The sequence below is a fragment of the Chelonoidis abingdonii genome, chromosome 1 (genome assembly GCF_003597395.2).
Source record: "Chelonoidis abingdonii isolate Lonesome George chromosome 1, CheloAbing_2.0, whole genome shotgun sequence".
In the NCBI taxonomy this organism is placed as follows: domain Eukaryota; kingdom Metazoa; phylum Chordata; order Testudines; family Testudinidae; genus Chelonoidis; species Chelonoidis abingdonii.
In genome coordinates this window covers 302,028,537-302,047,934 of record NC_133769.1, presented here as the reverse complement: position 1 = coordinate 302,047,934, position 19,398 = coordinate 302,028,537, and positions in this window count along the sequence as shown.

The window sequence follows — 19,398 nt, the reverse complement described above, 5'->3', positions numbered from 1 at the left end:
AATGGAAAATCCAAAATATGCTACAGATGGGTGAAATCCACCCCTCTGACGGTGCATGGGCATCTCTAGTGGTTCTAGTTCCCAGACAATTATCCAATGTCAAGCACAAATAAGCTATTGAAGAAACTGGGACATGTCCAGTTCATCTCTACCTTAAACTTAATCAGTGGGGTACTGGCAGGTACCATTAAATAAATCCTCCAAAAAAAAGTCAGCCTTCATCACCCATGTCAGGTTGTATAAATTTAATGTGCTCCCTTTCTGGCTGCAAAATGCACCCACCACCGTCCAAAAACTTGTAAATGGTCTCCTAGTGGAATTGGAAAAATATGCAGTTGCCTACCTTGACAATGTGGCCATTTTTCTGAATTCATGGGCAAAACACCTGAAGCATCTGCAAAAAGTCCTCAAGTGCATAAGGGAGGCAGGACTAACAGTTAAGGCTAAAACATGTCAAATCGGCCTAAACAAAGTAACTTACCTTGAACACCAGGTGGGTCAAGGTACTATCAACCCCCTACAGGTCAAAGTAAATGCTATCCAAAAGTGGCCTGTCCCAAAGACAAAGAAACAGGTCCAATCCTACTTAGGCCCTGGCCGGATATTACAGACAATTTGTACCTCATTACAGCCAAATAGCCACCCCACTAACAAACCTAACCAAAAATACAAAAAAACAAAACAGCCAAATGAAGTCCAGTAAACTAAACAGTATCAAAAGGCCTTTAACCAGCTTAAAGCAACACTCATGTCTGACCCTGTGCTAAGGGCCCCAAACTTTAACAAACCATTCCTAGTAACCACAGATGTGTCCAAGCGTGGTGTGGGAGCAGGTTTAATGAAGAAAAAAAACGAAACAGAAATTCCATCCTGTCATATTTCTCAGCAAAAAACTGTCTAAAAGGAAAAGCCACTGGTCAATCAGCAAAAAAGAAGTTACACCATTGTATATGCACTGAAAAAGCTACGCCCATATGTTTGGGGACGGCTTTTCCACTTGTAAACCAACCATGCTGCGCTAAAGTGTCTTCATACCTTCAAGGACAAAAACAAAAATCTTCTTCTCCAATATATTTCTCCAAATATAGCTCTCCAATATTTTAATACAACACATTCCAAAAGCTTCTAACCAAGTGACTAATGCACTCTCCCGTAAAAATTTCCCAAAATCAACTGGTTAAAATATTGCTAATTTTTACATAATCAGTAGTATATCTAAAGGTACATATGTGTTATTAATTCTGTTTTCTCCTAAAGTTAAAAAAAATAAATAAATCACAGCCAATGTGAAGCAGGCTGTCCGGCACGGTTTATAATTTGGGGAGCATGTCATAAACATACAGGTAAAGGTAGCATCAAATTTCTCTTTAGCCTGTAAAGGGTTAATTCCTCTTTTACCTGTAAAGGGTTAAGAAGCTACGTAACCTAGCTGACACCTAACCAAAAGAACCAATAAGGGGACCAAATATGTTCAAATCGAGAGGAGGGGTAAGGAGGGAGAAGGCTTTGTCTGTCTGTTCTATGTGCTTGCCGGATACATAGCAAGGAAGCAAGCAATCCAACTCCATTAGTATTAGAAAGCACTAGCGAAGGAATGCGTTCGCTTACTTTTATTTTGGCTTGTAATTTCCTTTGTAGGAGGAGGGAGGTTTATTCCTGGTTTTGTAACTTTAAAGTTTTCTTTAGAGGGAGGTTTATCCCTGGTTTTGTACTTTAAGGTTTTGCCTAGAGGGGAGATCCTCTATGTTCTTAAGTCTTTTGTTATTCTGTAAAGTACTTACCATCCCGATTTTACAATGGTGATTTCTCTACCTTTTCTTTAATTAAAATTCATCTTTTAGGAACCTGATTAATTTTTCATTGTTTTAAGATCCAAGGGTTTGGGTCTGTGTTCACCTGTACCAATTGGTGAGGGGATCATTCTCAAGCTTGCCCAGGAAAAGAGATGTAAGGGCTTTGGGGGATATTTGGGAAAGGTAGGGCTCCAAGTGGCCCTCCCTAACTGTTTAAATCACTTGGTGGTGGCAGCATTACTTAATCCAAGGTATAAAAAAAAATTGTGCCTTGGGAAGTTTTTAACCTAAACTGGTAAAAATAAGCTTAGAGGTCTTCATGTGGGTCCCCACATCTGTGCCCTAAAGTTCGGAGTGGTGAAGAAACCTTCACAGATGATTATACAAATCTGCTTTCAGTATACTATTGACATACTGTAAGCACTTCACCCAATATTTCCTTGTTATCTTTCCTAGTGACCTCACATACCCATAGAATAAGAGAGGCGGCAATTGACCTTGTGCAACTGACCATTAGAGAGCCCTTATTACTACTTTATCCATAATCTGAACCAGAAATAGAAGATTAGTGACCGAACAATATTTGAGTGGATTGTCAGTGGGAAGAGATCACTTTCTGAGCAGAGGCCAAAAAGCATCCTTCGAAGCAATGAACACCTTATCCTTCTTTAGCCAAGGACTCAGTATTCTTCCATTGACCTTCACGATCCAGGGAGAAAAAAGATCCTAAACTTAGGTTGTAGCACAAATTTCTACCACTGCACTGGGAACCTTCTTATGCAACACTGGTTGAAACAGTGAAAAACACCCATCCCCTGATAATCAGGACATTTCAAAGTGTCTCACATTGGAAACGGAAAAACAGAGGCACTAAAAATCATTAGTGATTTTTGAAAATCTTAATCTTGATCAAACATAATGCTTCAAACTTCAGCTGCTAAAAGAGGTTGAGATTCCACAGTACTTTGATAATCCAATTACTTGTTATTTCTTTCCACTGTATATTGACATTAATTTAACTTTGGTTTTCTATTCCCAATTGTCTACATTTTCTATTAAAACCTTTTCTTCAGCTCCTATATCATATTTAACATTACAGAATCTTCCTTTATTTACACACTATTCGATTCTTTATGTATACCTTACTCCTGGGGGGATTCAGTGGGATTGCATGCCTGCAGAAAATGCTCCTTGCCCCAGATTTCCTGTGTTTCCCTGCAGGGGGGGGAGTTGTGAGGGGTGACCATGAGCACAGTTTTTTGGGGAGTTGCCCCCCTCCAAAGTGGTGAAGCATGTGGGTGCACATGGAGTTACATGTCACTGCCCCTCCCCTCTTTCTGCAAGTGAAGAGGCTGTGTCTCTGTACCACTGACTCTTCAGCTGAATGCCATCTCCTGAGTCCTAGTTCCAGTTGTTCTCCCCTTCTGTGTGCTGAGAGCCTTCCTGTTTTCTATTCTCTGCAACAGTGAGTGCCCGTGGTGGGGCTGGGTAAGAAGGAGTGGGGGAATGAGTAAAGGGGGTGGTGGGATGAGGCAGTGCGGAAGAAGTGAGGTGGAATAGGGCAGGGGCAGGGGAATGTGGGAGTCAGGGGAGGGGGATGGAGATGAAAAGGTATAGAGGAATCGTAGGGTGAAGTGGGATCTCAGCATGTGGCTTTCCCTCAGCAGCAGCTGGACTTCTCCCATTAAGCAGGCCCATCAAACCCTCACTCTGACAAGCCCTACCCCCTACACCTGGACCCCCCAATGAAGACCCCACCCTAAACCCCCATCTCACTGATCCCCAACCAGCTGCACCTGGACCCCCACTCCATAAAGCCTGACTTCCCCAGCACCTGGACTCCCCCACTGAGCCCCTCAACCCAGACTCCCTCTCTGAGCCCCAACCACCTTCATCTGGATCCCCTGCGGATTCCCATTGCCCCTGCACCCAGAAACCTCCAAAGACCCCCCGTGTATCCAGATCTCTCATTGAGATGCCTACACCTAGAGATTGCCCCACACAGAAACCTCTCACCTGTATCCCCTCATACTAAACCCCTCCACACTTGGATCCTACTGGGCTGAGCCTGCCCACCCACACCTGGTGTACCTGGCACAGAGTGGCAGAGGCCCAGGGTGTTTCTGGGGCAGGCCTGTCCCTTTCATTGTGTCAGGGTCAGGTGCAGCCTCACTGCTGAATCCCTGTACCGGGGGAGGTGGGGGCTTCAGGGTGATTGTGATGTTCCCCTCTGGTGTTTTCTGGACTTGAGATCTACTAGGTCATTCCAATCCTTGACTCTGGGAGCCAGCCTTACCCTGCTCTGCTGTGAGAACCCCCAGTCCTGGGCTGTTCATGAACAGACTCTGGCATGTTAGCTGCTTGGATTGTGAAACTGAATGACACTAGCCAGTATCTCCGGTCCCAGACACAACCATAGAGACCTCCATCTCGCAGTGTCCAGTTATGCCCGCTGGACCCTGAAAGCTTATATGAGTTTGTCAGTTTAAAAAAACAATTGATATGTACCAGGATTGTTATTCCAAGGGGAGTCTCTGACATGCTTCAAACCAAACACACTGCTTCAGGTAGAATAAACAAAAAAATTATTAACTACAAAGATAGAATTTAAGTGATTATAAGTCAAAGCACAGCAAGTCATATTTGGTCAAATGAAATAAAAGCAAAACACATTCTAAGCTGATGTTAACACTTTCAGTGCCCTTACAAACTTAGATGCTTCTCACTACAGGCTGGCTGGTTGCCCTTCAGCGACGCTCTCCCCTTTGATCAGCGCTTTAGTCATTTGGTGGTGATGTCTGTAGATGGAGGTGGAAGAGAGAGAAAGAGCATAGCAAACGTGTCTCCCTTTCATCATGTTCTTTCTTCCCTTTTGGATTTGCTCCCCCTTTTCAGAGTCAGGTGAGCATTACCTCACCAGAGTCCCAAACTGACCAAAGGAAAGGAAGTGACTCACTCAAGAATCCAACAGATCCTTTGTTGCTGCCTAGACCAGTGTCCTTTGTTCCTGTGAGGATGGGCTGGGTTTGTCCCATACATGCCCTGATGAGGTGTGAACTGTCCCTTTGCTCTTGGAGAGTTTTGCCTGGGCCTGTTTTAAGTCATCAGGACACATTTTCAGCCTCATAACTGTATACATGAAATTACAACCTGTAACATTACTGAAACAACAATTTCTATAACATCACTATGAAATTTGCAGAATTTTGCAGAATTTTAAAATATTATGCACATATTTTTTAATTTTTTTTGCACAGAATTTCCTCAGGAGTGCTTTATTCCACAGAACTCCATTGCAATTAACAGTTTATCTAATACTGCAATTGCATCATCAGATTCTGTGATTAAAGGCACATTGCTTGTTTTATGGTTTTCTTCATTTTGTTTTGTTTTGTTTTTTTGTAAAATGGTCCCGTAACACTTACTAGATTACACTAATGTGCAGGTGTACTACATCTCCACAGCCTAGCTTTTGCCTTAGTTTACTGCTCACAGTCACTCTTCAAAACACTATTCCTATGAACTATTTTTGTTAAACAACATCCACTCCAGTCACTTCTTTATTTTTTTCCTGGTATTAGTTTGTGATGCAATACGTTCTTCAGCTTAGCAGATATCTGGTGATTTTAGAACTGATTGGATAACTTGTAACTAACAGTTTTGCTGTAGTTTGGCATTTGTTCATGGATTTTTTTTCACTATTCCACAAGCTCTGTCAGCCTTAGGCTATGTCTACACTAGAGACATTACAGCAGCACAGCTGTACCAATGCAGCTAAGCCACTGTAAGATCTCTCATGTAATAGCTCTATGCCAACAGGAGAGAATTCTCCTGTCAGCATAATTAAACCACCCCCTATGAGTGGCGATAGCTATGTCGGTGGGAGAAGCTCTCATGCTGACTGCGCTGTGCACACTACCAGTTATGCTGGCTAAATTTACGTTGCTCAGGTGGCTGTTTTGTTCATGCTCCCAAGTGACATAAGTTTTGCCAACATAACTGGTAATGCAGACATGCCCTTAGTCTAGTACACAGGGACTTATTGTGCCACTCTAACTCATGTTGGTGAGCAATGACTCTGAGGAGTAATTCCAGTCAGATCAACGCTAAGGAAGGGTGGCACAGTCAGACCTCTAGCAAACCCTCCTCCAAAGAGCAGTCATTTATGCCACAAACAACACTTTCCATTAGAGAATCATTGTGTATATTTATCTTTTATATGAAATTGTGCTATACATTTGTAAGTGTGAAAGTGGCTCAGTTTACAAATTTGCCAGTGTGCCAATTAAATTTTACAGATGAAATTTGTCAAACTATGTTTGCCAATAGATAATAGAATCCAACAGGATAATCCCTTTGTATTGAATCCAGGAGTGTTAGCTTACTAGGTTAATGCAGGATTCTTGATAGGTCTACTTTTAACTTGAACGGTATTTTTTTAAATCTGGGCACTTGCTTATTCTTAACTAAGCAACAATTTATTAATTTACCCAGACCACATTAATATACAATCAACAATTCAGCACTCAAATGTAGACACAACAAATTGTGGGTACTACACACACAGTATAGTCTTGCAAGCAATTATCACAGACTACAGTTGAGGCTCAGCAGTTATACCAAGGAACAATGCAAATTACCAAGATTTCTTATTTTATTTACCTCCGATCAACAATTCTCAAATTTTTAGTAGCTGACACATTTCTCACTCTTCCAAAGATGCACTTGTTTTAGTGGCACTTTGAAGAGTGTGGTTACTGTCTCTTTCACTAGATTCATCCAAAAGGGACAAGTTTAGAATATTAACAGTTATTTTTTAAAACATTTTTTTCCAGTTTCTCTTTGGCCAATTTGCTTGGACTAATGAAGGAATTAAAATCTAAAATATAGTTACTCGAGATCTCATTAGCAAATGTAGACTCAGCAAGTTAACCCGCTGTTATTTATATTAAAGAAAAGACGAGGAAATGCAATCTCTGAATTAAAATCTCATCAATTCTTCTTTTCCACCTAATCCTGGGATAGCAGAGAGATCTTTCCACCTGACTGGTCCAGGCATCTGTCAGATTAAGATTTAGCAACTTCTTTTTGGGTTCAGTCAATTATCATAAGCATATGGTGATTTAAGATTATATGCCCTTGTTTCATGACTTGTAGGAGAGGGCAATCACTTATTCCCATTAGACACATGCAAGATGAGTACTTAGGTTTTAGTTACTTGAGTTTTTTTGATGCTTCCATTGGTATCTACTACATGACAATGGTATATATTTATGAAATTTCTTCAATCATTTTCTTATCAGAGGCTTCTGAAGTTTGCTTATTTAGCAATCTTGAAATGAATGAATCTTGGAAATGTTAGCAGTTATCTTTGAGAACTCATGGCAGATGGGTGAGGTCCTAGAGGGCTGAAGAAGAGCAAACATAGTACCTATTTTAAAAAGGGGAACAAAGAGGACCAAAGAATTATAGATCAGTTATCCTAACCTTGATACCTGGAAAGATACCGAAACAAATTATTACAAATTAATTTGCTCCATCTAGAGAATAATAGGGTTGTAAGTAATGGCTAGTGTGGATTTGTCAAGAACAAATGATGCCAAACCAACCTAATTTCTTTCTTTGAAAGGGTTACTGGCCTAGTGGCTGGGGGGAAGAAGTAGATGTGAAATGCCTTCATTTTAGTAAGACTTTTGATACGGTCCCACATGACATTCTCATAAGCAAACTAGGAAAATGTACTCTAGATGAAATTACCTTAAAATAGGTGCACAGCTGGTTAAAAGACCATAGTAAAAGTGTAATTATCGATTCTTTGTGCTTTGTAACACTGGGAGGGCAAATCTAGGGGCTCCTGCACAGGTTTCTCCTGGGTCCGGTACAAGTCAATATTTTCATTAATGACTTGGTTAACGAAGTGGAGAGTGTGATTATAAAATGTGCAGATGACATCATTCTCGGAAGGTTGCAAGCACTTTGGAAAACATGATTAAATTAAAAGTGACATTGACAAATTAGACATTTGGTCTGAAATCAACAGGAAGTAATTCAATAAAGAACAGTGCAAAGTACTACCCTTAAGAAGATAATATCTCTCCTTGCATAAATACAAAATGGGAAATAAGTAGGTAGATGGTAGTACCACTGAAAAAGTTCTGGGGGTTTTAGTGGATCACAAGTTGTCTATAAGTCAACAATATAATGCAGTTGCAAAAGAAGCTAGTATCATTTCAGGGTTTATTAACAGGAATGTTACATGTAAGGCATGGAATCTCACTGTACTTGGCACTGGAGAGGCTTGAGCTGGAATATAGTTTCCAGTTCTGAGAACCCCATTTTAAGAAAGATGTAGACCACTTGTAGATAGTCCAGAGCAGGGATCAGCAACCTTTGGCATGTGGCCTGTCAAGAAAATCGGCTGGTGGGACAGGACAGTTTCTTTACCTGCAGCATCTGCAGGTTTGGCCGATTGCAGCTCCCACTGCCCGTAATTCATCGTTCCAGGCCAATAGGGGCTTCCTGCAGCCCCCACTGGCCTGGAACAGAGAACCGCGGCCAGTGGGAGCTGCGATCAGCCGAACCTCAGGATGATGCAGGTAAACAAACTGCCCCGGCCCACCTGCGGATTTCCCTAATGGGCCACATGCCAAAGATTGCTGATCCCTGGTCCAGAGTATACCAAAAAGAATGACAAAATGAGTGACATGTCTCATTTTGCAAAATTTCGTTTGCTCATCGCAGACGAGTCTTAAAGCTGTTTTGCTGCATAATGGCAATGTTTTGCCATCAATTCCAGTTGGTAATGCAGTCCATATGAAGGAAACCTATGACAACATGAAACAACTTTTGAGGTGCATAAACTATGACCAACATCATTGGCAGCTTTGTGGCGATTTGAAGGTTGTTGCTCTCTTGCTTGGTCTGCAGACTGGATACACAAAGTACTTGCGTTTTCTCTGTGAATGGATAGTCGTGCGAAGAATCCCACTACATCAAGAAAGATTGGCCAACCCGTATCAGTCATTGGGAGCCTGGGAGGAAAGTGTCAGACACCACTGTGTTGAATAAGGAAGATTTGTTCCCCCCTCTTCACACATAACTGGTGGATGAATTGAACTTTTGTCTAGGCCATTGACAAAACAGCAAGCATGCTTCTAAGTAACCTGTGGACAATTTCGCAGGTAAGTGAAGTAAGATAAATGGAGGTGTCTTTGTTGGTCCTCAGATTCTGACTTCTTCGAGATGATGCATTTGACCATGCAACGCGTGGCAAAGAAAAAGACAGCAAGGAAACCTTCCAGTTAAAGTGGCAAGTAAATTTTGTCTCGTAAACAACACAGGAGACGAACTACAGGTTGTGGCGGAAACCTCCTCAAGGCATACAAAAGCTTGTGTCAACATGTTATAAAGATACATTTTTGCACTTTCATCTAGTTTTTCCACCGACTGCGAGCAGGGAGCAAACGAGCACGAGCCAAGTCGATGTTCACCATGAATTGCAACAATGGAGAAAACGCTATCCGAAGGCAAGATGGACGCCCGATCAATGCTTGCAGACTACATTGCTGGAGCAGTGACAGAGATGCTCATTAATGAATATCAAGAGCAGCCAAGAACGTCTAGTAGACACTGAATTGGACTAAAGCAGTACATGATAGTTTTGCCTTTTGGTTTCCAGAAAATTTATTTAATATAAACCCTTTTGCTGATTTTAAAGTGTTGACATAAACAGACGGTGAAATATTATCATGTAAAAAAGCAACATTAAACATATAAAAGACCTAGATTTACAAATTATGATTAAAACGCTACTATCTACTACACATATACATAGACATAACAATGTAAAAACTAAATAGTCTTGATAAAAGTAGCCAATCAGTTGTTTTAATTGTCATATTTGAATTCAGCACATCAAAATACATAATAAATACCACATTTTATCTCTGAAGCAGACGACTTCTCAAAAATTGTAGACCAGTGTTATTAGTCAGGGCTTCTGTTTTAAGTCCAGTCCCACAAATCCTTATGTAAAGATGAGTCAAGTGAATTTGAATGGCAGGATTGGGCTCTTGGTCCCAGATACACAAAAAGATTTAGACTTCTAAACCTTGTAGGCATCTAAATTCAATCAATGCCTGAGTTTTTGCAGTAAAAAATCCCTTGCCACCTAAGTTTCTACCTTTGGGAACATGCACTGCTGCTTTGCTGGAGGCATCCATCTCATGCTTAATCCCCTGTATGACACATAAAGCAAGGGAAGAAAGCATTTCCCTGCTTATGGGACCTGATCCAGTAGGTGTGCTCAGAGCACGCCTATTAGATTGGGTCCAATTAGAAAATCTTGTTGAAGGAGGAAGAGGTGATGATAATGGTATTGCTTTCCTTGCTCTGTCTTACATCTTCTAGCCCAGTGCAACTGCATAGGATGTGGGAGGCCTGGGCCTAACTTCCCATTCAGTTTCATCAATATAAGCAATAAGATACGGAGGTGGAAATTGCCACATTCGAGGTGGAAGTCAATATCAAACAGCTTAATGGGGCTGGAGAATTGCTAATATAGTTTCCATTTTTAAGAGGTAGGAAAAAAATGATCGAGGAAACTACGGGCCTGTTAGTTTGACATCAATGGTGTGCAAGGTCTTGGAACAAATTTTGAAAGAGAAAATTGTTAAGGACATAGCGGTGAATGGTAAATGGGATAAGATATAACACGGTTTTACAAAAGTTAGATTGTGCCAGACCAACCTGATTGTCTTCAATGGCATGTAGCCTATTGGTGACTACCAGTAGCAAATATCTCCAACGGCCGGAGACAGCACGCTAAATGAGAGGGCTCTCAGTTACTACAGAGAATTTTTTCCCAAGTGTCTGGTTGGTGGTTTGTGCCCACATGCTCAGGCTCTAACTGATTACCATATCTGGGGTAGGGAATGAATTTCCCCCCAGATCAAATTGGCAGAGACCCTGAGGATTTTTTTCCTTCCTCTGCAGCATGGGGATCAGGTCACTTGCAGGTTTAAACTAGTGTAAATGACGAATTTTCTGTAATGTGAAGTCTTTAAACCATGGTTTGAGGATTTCAGTATGCAGCCAGATGTTAGGGATATATTTCAGGAGTGGGTGAGGTTCTGTGGCCTGCAATGTGCAGGAGGTCAGACTAGATGATCACGATGGTCCCTTCTGACTTTAAAGTCTATTAGTCTATTAGTCTATAAGATAAAACATAAATGTTCATGGGTGCAATCATTATAAAAGTAAAATAAGCCTAAGAACAATTACCAAAAAGAAAGAGAAGAAAACAAAACAAAACAAAACAAAAAAACTATTGTTGTTTTAGCCTTGGATGCAGATTGAACAACAATTCACAGCCATTCTGGAATACCTGGGTTACGCGTAGCATTACAGTCTCAAGTATGTGTCACTGTTGATATAAGAGTTTAAAATATGTCTTAATTTACACATCCGTATGTCTTTTTGTTTCACAACCATGTTCCTCCTTTTACTCAGACTGATGATATCTTACTCATTTAAATAATTGGAGTTACTCAGGAAGTAAGTTCAAATTCAATAACTGTAATTTGTGACAGAATCATGCCCAAAATTATCTTTCAGAACTTACCAAGGATGTTTAACTTCTCAAATTCTTCCTAGCTAACATAGAAAAACCCTATGAACACTATTTGTCTAGCATTTCTTTCACAGTGAAGCAGAGATAGTAAATCCCAACAGTGGATCAACAAAGTAAAGCTAAATATCACACCATCATACATTTTAAAGATTAAAGGGGAGTGCTAAAGTGGAAACCGTCCTTGATTTGAAAAAAACCCACATATAACAGTGTAGTTTCATTTTCTTAAAAATAACCCAAAGTAATAATATAGATTTTGTTTTTGTTAGAAATAGTTGTGCTCAGCTTACTTAAAGAAGGGTGCCAGATAACATGGGTCTAAACTATGACTTGGCTATACACTCACACTAGAGAGGAAAGTGGATTGATAACATCTCAACAAGGGCTATAGTCCACATCCGCAAAGGGACTTAGACATTAGTGCCTCTCTCCAACCCTGGCTTTCTTGTGTGGAATTATGCATGCTCAGAGTATACCTATTGGATATGGCCCTGCAGGTGACATAGGCATTGCCCGACTTATCTTCACCTTTTCTGAGGATCACTGGGATGCTGGGGCTTAGCCGTGAGATAGGCATCTGGGTTCCTGCCTGAGACAGCAGGGTGCATGTCCAGAGGCAGAAAATTAAGCACTTAGGAAAGTTTTACAGCAGAACTTTAGGTGCCAACAGGGTTAGGCATCACCTGAGTAGAGGTTTTATGGATTGCATTGGTGCCTAAATCTGGGATATAGGTATTGTAGAGCCTAAGTCACTTTGTGGAAGTTTGCCTAATTTCCCCCTTTCTGAAGCAACTGAGCAGGAAATCGGCAAAGGTGGGACAGGAAATGGGTAGAGCCTTGGCTCTCTTCATTTTATTCACAAACCAGTGCAGATGAACCAGTACAGTGTCAAAGTTTATGTTGGTGTAGCCCAGTAGAAAATTACTAGCCCCTCCTTCCTTCTTTCTTCCCCTTATCCAGCCTACTCGCCTTTTCTCTTCCTTCTCCCCACCCAGTATAAGAGCAAGAAAGAAGTAGGGAAGGAACTGTAAGCCAGAATTGCATCTAAGAGTCACATTTTCTCCTGGGGATACCGTTGAGGTAGTGCCGCTTACACACTGCTGGATGCTCAGAGCTGTGTATAGTCACAACCTGTCTCATTGCACTCAACAGTATCATTTAACTGTTTGGGAATATGACAAGAGAAAATCTCTAATAAAAGAGCACTTAGCACTCAATGTATATGCTGAATGATAAAAGTTGAAATAAGAGCAGGAACTCTCTTCAGTGATCATTAAAACAAGTCCCTTTTCTAGTGGCTGACTGGTGGCAAAGGTTGTGATTTCTTGGGGCTGGCCTGTCTAATAGCTGTGCGCTTATATCTGCTTCTGTGTCTCTGTCAATATTTCGCACTCTTAAAGTTAATATCAAAGACCGAATACACAGATTACTATTTTGCTTTGACCAAAATGTGACTTCTTTTTAAGAGTCCATTAATTTGCATCAGCAGCCAAACTGCTCATACTAGCAAAATATTTCTACTCATTATTTTCTTGTGCCACATGAGATTGTTGATAAAGCTTGCATCAAGGTCACTAAAATCTATTTCATTTTTGACCTTTATATCCATCAGACTACTGTAATGTTCATCCTTTTATAAAATTTCGGTGGATATGTTATACATATATGATTCTGAAAAAAGACTTAAGAAATGAAGAATGGTTTCTTTCAAATGGCATAGCTACTGCAATTACAATACAAATAACATAATATCAGATGGGTCAAGATCATAGCTACTCTATACCTCAATTTTTAATACTTCATACATAGTTTCAGTGAATGGGATTCTCTCTCATCTTGCTAAGATGTTAGTATTTGCCATTTAATTGAAGTGTGCATTTTGCCTTCTAACAAAAAATAACTGCCATGACAATAATAATGTGGCCTTAATCCAGAGCATTTCACATCCATCAGAAATAATGCTGTTTATAACAATGGTATTTGAAGTTAATACATTTCATTCTAGGATTTTGTTGTTGTTGTTTATATTGAAAGAGAATAAGAAAGATGCACTGTGAGAGGGCATACGGGTTAATTAACTGTTTAAATATGTTATATAAAACAATTGCCAATACTTAGGGATTGTAAAATAATTGAAGTTCATTTCTAAAGCTGATTAATTCAAGCTATGTGCAATTGTGTTTTGCTATTATGAGGCTATTACAGGACAAATATGGAAGGAAGAAGAAGAAATTATAAAGGGAGAGGAGAAAATTAAACTGTAGCATCACAGTTCTTTTCTTTTGAGCTTTCTTTCCATAATTAAATACCTAAACTAAGTCCATGAAATAAAAATAAAATAAATTTAGTGAAACAATTAACATTCACATCATCAGCTAGCTGACAAAACAGTTTGTTTTCTTTTAAAATATATTTTAATGGCGAAAAACAGTCATTGTTGACTGGTTTAAATACCACAGAAATGTTTTCTTTTAATATAACTGAACTAGCATTTGAGCTCTGGATAAGTTTCTTGCAGATTGCTAAATTATAATAGCTTGAATTTTAATGACACTGCGTAATTAAAGTTATGTGAACTGATCATGTTTTTGTGAAAATTAGATTATTTAGTTTAATTGCCTGTCCCTAGTAGAATGTTATGAGTTTAGATGGATTTCTCTCTAAGGCCAAAAACTAATAATTTATGTTGTATCAGATTTTTCAGTTACATATAATGCATACAAGATAACATGCTATTTCTACAGAATGAGTGACTATATAGAAAGTAACACAATATATTGTACTACTATACTATAGTTTTACTTCTATATTTTTCAGTATAACACTATCCGTATCTGCCTTTCTGTATGTCTTTTTACTCATAAAAGTCAAATAAATAAATATAGCAGGGATAAAAGTGCAATTTTTCCTCTCCGGTCTTCCAAGCAGAGAAGTGTAATTTTGTGTGCAGGGTTTGATTAATTGATTATTTAAAATAGTGGGAATTCTGGATGAAGGTTTAATTTTAAAAAAGTCCATCATCTACATCAGGGGTTGGCAACCTCTCAGATGTGGCTTGCCAGTGTAAGCACCCTGGGGCTGGGCCAGTTTGTTTACTTGCCACGTTGGCAGGTTTGGCCGATTGCAGCTCCCGCTGGCCACGGTTCACCGTCCCAGGCCAATGGAGGCTGCGGGAAGCAGCGCGGACTAGGGATGTGCTGGCCGCAGCTTCCCGCTGCCCCCTTTGGCCTGGGATTGAGAACTGCAGCTAGTGGGAGCCGTGATCGGATGAACCTGGCGACGCAGTAAGTAAACTAACTGGCCCGGCCCACGAGGGTGCTTACTCTTGTGAACCATCTGCCAGAGGTTGTCAACCCCTGATCTACATCTTCATCTGTATCCCATCTGGCTTGGGCTTTATCTGTTGTCTTCAGACAAGGAGTTTCATAGCTTGAGTCCTACCACTGAGAATGCTTTGTTCCCAGTTGCTGATAATCAGAATTTGAGACTATCCAGTGGCTTTGAATCTTGTGCGGTGTAGTTGTTTTGTGGGATAGTAGAGGGTACAGTAGCCTGAGTTAGATAGGTCCCAGTACATTAAGGGACTGATCAGAGCCCATTTAAGTCAATGGGGTGAATATTATTTACTTCAATTGACAATGGGTTACCTATGGAGGTGGTGGAATCTCCATCTTTAGTGGTTTTAAGGACCAGCTTGACAAAGTCCTGGCTGGGATGATTTAGTTGGGGTTGGTCCTGCTTTGAGCAGGGGATTGGACTAGATGACCTCTTGAGGTCTTTTCCAACCCTAATCTTCTGTGATTCTATGAATAGGGCCTCAATGCCTAGATCCTTATGGGGATTTAGGAGTCTAACTCCTATTGAAATCAGTGGGACGATCTCGTCTTACATGCCTTGTACAAAGGATTAGGGGCAAAGTCCATTTATGTCATATAAATAATCAAGCTTCAATGAAATTATGTGGTTTTACACCAGCCAAGAATCTGGCCATAGGGCTTTGAATTATGTTCAGATTTCAATAGGGAATCACCAAAGTTGCAAGCCAGATGTTGCTTATGAGGCATGGTGATGTGCACTCCATCTTCAGCCTTTTATTCCAATTACACCTGATCCTGTTAGAGTGTTAGAGTGTAGTCAAGTCTGGAAGTGGCAAAAGCATAGGCTGCCATGGCTAGATTCTCTTTTGTGATAAATGAACAGGAGAAGTTGAAAGAAGGTGACCCTATCATGTGTAAAGCTGGTTGGAAAAAGAGAATCCCTTTCCACAAAAAAATGTTCAAGTTTTTAAAAATAAGTTTTTTCCTGTAGTGGGATGAAACGACAAAAATATGAGATTTTTAAATCACTTTATGCAAATAGTTTTAAAGAAAAATTCCAATTCAGGGAAATCAGACTGGAAGTTTTTGTCTTCCCAATGGCTGCTGCTCAGGTGATCTACTACTCCACTGCCCTCCCAGCTCCGTAAGCCGAAGAAGTGCTACTGATCCCCCAAGCTGAAGGGAAAACCAGGAAACCCTCCTGTGTTTCAATGGAAGATTTGTTGAATCTGTAATAAATTTGATTGAACATTTCACTGTATTGAATTGACATTTTCCAACAAAAGTAAGTTTCATCAGAAATTTTCCAACCAGGTCTAGTCATGTGATTTAGGCATGTTTTGACATAAATATACGTTGTGCTACCTGTGGACAGAAAACAGATCAAATACATTCAGATCCAAAGTAATGATTATTATTATGTATTTGATAATGATAGCACCTAGGAGTCCCAGTCATGGACCAGGCCTCATTGTGCTAGGCACTGTACAAATGCAGGAAAAAGAGATGGTCCTTGCCCCAAGGAGCTTTCCATATGTATTTGAACCATGTGATTTAAACATCTATAGCCAACACTCCCCTGAGAACTGTAAGGATAAGTAACATAATTCAATATTTTATGCTAATACTTATTGTGATAAAGACACACAGTAATTGTAATTATAGAATTATAGTATTTCATGAATACTTGTGGCTTGACCCACATGCTGCCTAATAAAGAGTGACCCAAAATGGAAGCTTAATGAACCTTCAAAGCTAGAGCTCTCAGAAATGTTGCTGGACAATGAAGGGAATTAAACAGTTATGTCAGATGGCTACAAATATAAAAGAGAATACTGATAAATATGTGCACTTGTGGCATATATGGTGTAAAGATCAGTGCTGAAAGTTTGTAAAACATTCACCATTTAGAATGACGTTGAAAGAAATTATCTGGGCATATTTTTACAGAAACTTGATGAACTCTATACCACAAAAAATAATATAACATAGGAAAAGTGATAGTTCTTCATTTGTAGACAACAGGCAGATGAAAGAATAGATCAATATGTAAGGGACATATGGGACAGATATGAACTTGAATTATTAATAACTATTGATTCCTTCTGGCCATCATAAATTAGAAAAGCTATCTACCTCTGTTTATCCCCAAATAGGATCCACCAAAGAAGTAAAGACAATTTAAAACATGTTTTTAAAAAGTTCACATTATGTAAGACACTTTGTCTCAGGTCCACAGATCAGCCATGGTCAGGAGTTCCTACCCCCAATTGAAACTGAACTAACTAAATGAGATTATTATTAGTCACCTAGGCAAGAATCTCTCCGTATATACGCATATTCTATATAACATCTTTCTCCATCCCAGCCTAGCTGAAAAGAACTCCAAGTTGCCAAGCAAGAGTCACATACTGCTTTTCTATTCACAATTTGCATCCTAACGTATAAACTATACATTGTGTTCTTTGTAAATCAAATATACTGTGAGAAATCTTTCACTTCAAATTAGAATCTGAACATTTGTTTGCATAGTGAGTCAGGTCTACATCCTTCCATACATGGGAAATATCTCTTGTTCTATTGTAAGTCCTAAATAAGATGAAATGCTTAGGTACAATCAAAAAATGTATGGAGTATTTCCTCCAAATTGAGATGATTATACGGATTTTATTGGTTTTCATTGAAAATAATTATTGCACTCTAGAAGCAACTGGAATTGTCTGGTGCAAGAAAAAGAAACGTTAAAAAATATAAACCAGGCTGTAGTTTTGGGATATTAAGAGAAATTGCTTGGGGTGTGAGGGGATCCCAACTGATAGTAGGGGCAAATAATCAGAGAAATGTACAGCTGGAAGGGCCTTGAGAATGAGATTTTGCAATGTTTCATGTTGAAAATGTTTGCAATCTCAGTGAATGAGATTTCTATGCAATGAACAGTCTCTACTCATCTGGATCGTGAACGATGTTGAGGGCTGCCATCACACCATCGATGTTGTTGCAGGCTACAAGATCACCTTCCATGAAGAAGAATGGAACAAGATCCTTTTGAGGGTCACGGAACATGGAAACCCTAACATCACCTGCCAGGAGATTCCACTACTGTAGTCTAGAGCCCAACAGCTAGACTAGAGCCAATCAATAATTTTAAGCATCATTTTCGTTCTCAGTGACCCAGAATTAGTAAAGTTTGACTACATTTATTTCAGAAGCATTTTGGCTGTAGAGCAGTGTAATGTAAACTTGTGGATAATAGCAAGCCATGACAGGTTTCCAGCACTTAGGGGAAGAGGATTACAATTCAAAATGATCTTGAAAAATTGGAGAATTGGTTTGAAATCAATAAGATGAAATTCCATAAAGCCAAATTCAAAATACTTCATTTAAAAATGAAAAATCAAATATGCAAATGCAAAATGGGAAATGGGAAATGCTTGTCCAGGCAGTAGTACTGCACAAAAGGATCTGGGGGCTATAGTGGATCACATACTGAATGTGAGTCAACAGTGTAATTCTGAGGCAAAAAAAAATGTCATTCTGAAATGTATTATCACAAGTGTCATACATAAGATATGAAAGGAGACTGTTCCACTCTACTTGGCACTGATGAGGGCTCAGCTGGAATACTATAACAAGTTTTGGGCACTGCTTTTTAAGAAAGATGTGAAAAAAATGGAGACAGTCCAGATAAGAGCAACAAAAATGGTAAGTGATTTAGAAAACTTTACCTATGAGGAAAGGTTGAAATTGGGCATTTTTAGTTTAGAGAAGAGAGAGCTGAGAGGGAGACATGATATCAGTATTCAAATATACAAAAGGTTGTTATGAAGAGGATGGTGATCAATTGTTCTTAGACTTGGCAAAATTCTATTTTTAGTGTTTTATAATTTTGAGAGATAATATTGGTGTTTATTTTTAAAGATTTGTAGTTTATTTTTATTTCTTTAAATTTTTATAATTGCAGGAAATTAAGGGAGGGGTCACACAACAGCAATTTAATGACAGTAGACATTGATTAAAAAGTTAAAGATTTATAACTGTTCAAATAGAAATTGTCAACATCACATTTCAAGTTATACAAAGTAAATCTCTTTAAATCAAATTATAATAAGTTCTCAAGCAGCATTTTTATTACTTTGCCTACCTGTACATTTAAAGTATTATCAGTGGAAAGATCTTTTTTTTCCACTGGATTGTGCACCTATAGTGGAAATTGACATTTATTGATATTTAAATCAGGGAGCATGGGAGAGATATTAGAAAGAACTTTCTAAGGCTAGTTAATCACTGGAACAGGTTGCTAAGAAAGGGTGTACAATCCGCATCAGTGGAGGGTTTTAAAAACAGGTTAGAGACACACTTCTCAGGGATGGTATATTTATATGTGGTTCTGCTTCAGTGTTGGTGGGCTAGATGACCTCTTGAGGTCCTTTCCAGGCCTATGTGCCTATGATTCCATGATTCATTGGCAAACACAGTCTCTGACCTTGGTTAATGGCCTCACCGTGTATAAACTAGCTACTTGAAAGAAGTGGCAGATGAGCAGTTAAGAACCAGAACTGTGGGCTCACTCTCATCCTCTGCAGTATCCAGTGCAGCAGAATGAATCTACACCTTCTTCAGAATGCTAGAGTTACCTGTCTGGCATGCAGTCAGATGA